This window comes from Nanorana parkeri, unplaced genomic scaffold (genome assembly GCF_000935625.1).
Source record: "Nanorana parkeri isolate BGI_ZX_2015 unplaced genomic scaffold, ASM93562v1 scaffold268, whole genome shotgun sequence".
Taxonomy (NCBI): Eukaryota; Metazoa; Chordata; class Amphibia; order Anura; family Dicroglossidae; genus Nanorana; species Nanorana parkeri.
The window spans coordinates 1,029,954-1,034,118 of record NW_017306536.1 but is presented as its reverse complement, the minus strand read 5'-3'; the positions used below and the strand labels follow the sequence as shown (position 1 = coordinate 1,034,118).

The window sequence follows — 4,165 nt, the reverse complement described above, 5'->3', positions numbered from 1 at the left end:
AAAATATGACGGTTCTAAACAGACCCCTGATATTTCCCTTTTAGATTTAAATTGAAAAAAAGATTGGAGGAGACAGAGCCAAGAATCTCTTTTTTTGCAGTCACAAACAATCCTCAATCTCTTTTTCTTTTTATGCATGAACAGAAAGCCTCTATACTGAGTGTTCCTATTCATTCAAAACCTGTGAAGATAATATGTTTACTATGCCCACAATCATGAATGAACAGGAAGTGATGTAGAGCATTTCCTGTCCATTCATAATTGGGGACACAGTAAACATACTATGTCCTCAATTATTTACAAACACTCAGCTGCTCACTGACTGCTTGAACCCGCTCTCCATCATGACACGCTGTCACAGGAGGCTGAGCCGGCGGTGTTGACTCCGCTCCCACGACACACTGCTCACAGCACTCTCCTCCACGCTGGACGCTGCGCTGTCAGAGGGGACACAGCGCAGCACTAAGGGGGGGAGAGAAACTAGGAATGCACCGCAATTTTGGACCAAAGCACATGAGATGGGGAGCTTGGATTGTAAGCTCCTCGAGGGCAGGGACTGATGTCAATGTGCACTGTGTGAATTGTCAGCGTTCTATTAATACCTGTAATAAATAAAGTGTGTACACATTGCTGATACTGACATGGTGGCCCTGAGCAGCGGGGCCCAATAGGGTAGATTTGCACTGCGTTCATGTACACGCATTTCCATGCCTGCAGCAAACACCACAGCCCCGGACGCAGCTCCAGCCTACATTTTTTTTTTTTTACACAGTGCAACATTAAGCCGCCAGTGCAGCTGTCTGAAGGAGCCCATAGCCTGTTACAGGGCTGCACGTAGATGTGTATAAAATAAGACAATGAGGGGCATTTATCAAAACTGGAGCAGACAAAATCTGGAGCAGCTGTGCATGGCAACCAATCAGCTTCTTTCTTTCATTTTCAAACCTTAACTGAACTAAAGAGAGAAACTGATTGGTTGCCATGGCAACTGCTCCAGATTTTGTCTGCGCCAGTTGATAAATTCCCCCCACTGTACATATGTATATGTCATTCTATAAATGAGCTCTAATAGGACCGAAACCTTCCAAATGTTGTTTATGAATCTACTTCATCAGGTAAAACCCCCCCTAACACGTCAACATCACCATACATCTATTCTTTACACTGGCTGAGCAACAATACCCTACTAGACCTCAGTCATGTATGTCCAGGATCAGCAGTGCTAGCTGTGAAACCACACATCCAAGCGTGCCCTGCCAGCCCGGCTCACGCTGACACTTGCAGTCTCTGTCACACAGCTCTGGCTCAGCCATTTGTTTACTATGAGGCCTCCTGACACTGCTGAGGCCTTCGCTGTCACAGCTCCCCCGGCATTGGCCTGACACACCACCTTCCAATACACTCAGCAAACACCGGCGCATAGGTCCCCTCACAGCGCTTACCTGCAATGCCACAGGGGCCGTACACAGGTGTACAGAGACGTGAGGTGTCGTGGGCGTGCCTGGGACGACTCCTCCTCCTCTCCACCACCACAACAACCACCGCCGCCGCTGCCGCCACAGCCTCCTCCACCGAGGGCACTCCACTTCCGGGAACTCTGCGTCACGAGCGACATCATCGGGACGTCATGAGAGACTCCGCCTCCTCCCGTGCGTTCCATTCACTCAAAGGGCTTCTGTGACGTCATGTGGCGGGGGACTTCACGTGGTGGTGGTGGGGGCAGAGATTCCATTGTGGTGCTCTTGCTGTCATGGGGCTGTGGGTTCCACGGCTGTAACTTATGGTTCCAGAGCAGCTGGAGAGACACAGGCTGCCCCCTCTCTGCTCTGTCACAGTCACTGTGGTGACAACGTGATTGTTGTTGACTATAGTTACACATGGATAAGATTAATAAAGGACTTAGCCAGTGAAAAATGTACAATTTATGCAAAAAATAAAAATGGCTCTGGCAGTTAAATAACCTAATTCAATGAGTACTAGTGTGAAGAGGAAATTTCCTGTCACCTTAGAAGGAATTTCTCCTCAGGAAGTTGTGTCATGACGAAAAATCACGGAGAAATCTTGCCATCAGGACAAACAAATAATATAGAAATTCTGTTTTTAATGTTATCCAGGATTTAAAAAAAAAAGCTTTGACTAACGTTAGACTTTAAAGCCCAACTGAACGCAAAACAAAATAATTTTCCCACCCACATCTAATCCGTTGTGTGCACATGTGAAGCGGCAACAAAATACGTTACCCCAAATTATCCATAGGTGACGCTTTAAAAGCCTGTACTTCAATTAAAACTCGGCAGAGCTTCTAAACTTTCCCTACTGTATCAAAAATTGGAAAACATTTTTGGCTATAGATAAACTTTAACCAGAGCTGTAGCTAGCCTATTTTGCGCCCGAGGCAAGAACAGAAAATTGTGATGAACGACTGCATCGTCAGCCAATGGGCTCGCGCGTAATAACCGAATGGCCTTCGCATCTTGACGCGTGGGTTTATACGCGCAAGCCGGTTGGCTGAAGATGAAATGTTTTATCTCAGCACGCTCAGCTATGCGCGCTCTTGCAAGCTGATGTGCCAGAGACAAAATGACATGACACACTGCACGTGAAGGCAGCACGCCACCGCTCCGCGCTGCTTCGCGTGCAGTTGGTCCCAGCCTGATGGCCCAGTCACACCATAAAGAGTGCGTTCGGACTGGAACGCACTAGAACGAAACCCAGCCAGCTCACTGTGTTTTGGGGCGGGAGGGGGTGTGGCTGCGCATTGAAGTCAATGGCACCGCAGCCATGCGCCCCACCCACAGTGCGATCGCCGTCACCCGAATTCGTGACACTTCAGTGCCTGTGTTCCGGTCCAGTGGGATCTGCAAAAAAGTAGTGCATGCAGCATTTTGGCAGATCGCAATGGACCAGAACGCAGGCACTGATGTGCCACGCATTCGGGTGACGGCTATCGCACTGTGGGTAGGGGGCATGGCTGCGGTGCCATTGACTTCAATGCGCAGCCACACCCCCTCCCGCCCCAAAACAGAGCCGGGTTATGTTCCAGTGCGTTCCAGAGGCTGAACGCACTCCTTATGGTGTGACTGGGCCCTTAAGGATGTAGGTGGGGGTAGTTTGTGGTGGGGAGGGGGGAGAGATATTGGGGGGGTTAGGAACGTCATCAATTAGAGATGTTTTAAAAAATTGTTTTATCTCTATTATTTAACACTTTTATTTTACACTTAGCTTTATTACATATAACAAGCCCCCTATGTAATAGAAAATATAATGTGACAGGTCCTCTTTATGGAGACATCAGGGGTCAGACCCCTGTCACCTAGGGACCCCAAAGAAGCTGATGAAGCAGGCTAGAAGCCGCTGATCCCTCCTCCGATCTATCAGGGAAGACCCTCCAAGCCGGTCCTGAGCTCACAAAAAGGGTCAGTGGAGCCTGTGAAGCCGATAGCGCCACTGGCGGCCGCAGGGGGGGGGACACACGGCACCGCACCGCACCGTACAAGTGATCCGGCATTTGTACAGACGCCGGATCGCTTGTACTTAAACAGCAATCGCCTGCTGTTTTAAATGGTACCAAGAACACGGATGCAGCAGCAGTTGGTAAGGAGAATCTTTATCTTAAAGTGATACACAAATAAGCGATTTTGTTAATAGTTAAGGCACTTGAATGCATTTTTAAGATTTAACTCCCGAGTTTAGTCTCACTTTAATTAAAGGACATGAAAACTGTGCTATATCTAAATAGATTTGGTCCTAATGTCATTAAATAGATATGGGGGTTCTATACTGACCCAAAGGCCAGAAAAAGTTATTGACCTTATCTCTAAGGCATTCCTCATAATTAGAATAAGGAGACAGGGGTGCCCCCTCTAAACCATTCTATTTACTTGGCTATTGAACCATTGGCTTCATTGATTTGCACATCCCCACAGATAAAGGGACTCTATAGTCATAACCTAGAAAAGTGTATATCACTGTAAGATGATGCTCTTGTTTATCTTGCAGATCCAAATAGCTTGTTTCTAGCCCTCTTTCAAATCATTTACATTTTTGTTTCGCGATGCATCTGAATTGCCGCAGGTCAGTTGTTTTTTGAATCTCTTATGGCGGGAATGTGTTCAGTGATGACACTGTTTCCATGGGAGGGGCCTGTTTGTTTTTCACAGTTTGA

At 47.4% G+C, this 4,165-nt stretch overlaps 1 protein-coding gene across 1 annotated transcript in view; it reads right to left on the bottom strand.

The window, feature by feature from the left end:
- MAFK (MAF bZIP transcription factor K) overlaps window positions 1-1,502 on the bottom strand; it is a 41,918-nt gene extending 40,416 nt beyond the window's left edge. Inside the window, exon 1 of the mRNA XM_018557112.1 lies at window positions 1,443-1,502. The gene's annotated coding sequence lies outside the window, so the exon portion shown is untranslated. The remainder of the gene's footprint in view (window positions 1-1,442) is intronic.
- Between the last annotated feature and the right edge of the window lie 2,663 nt (window positions 1,503-4,165).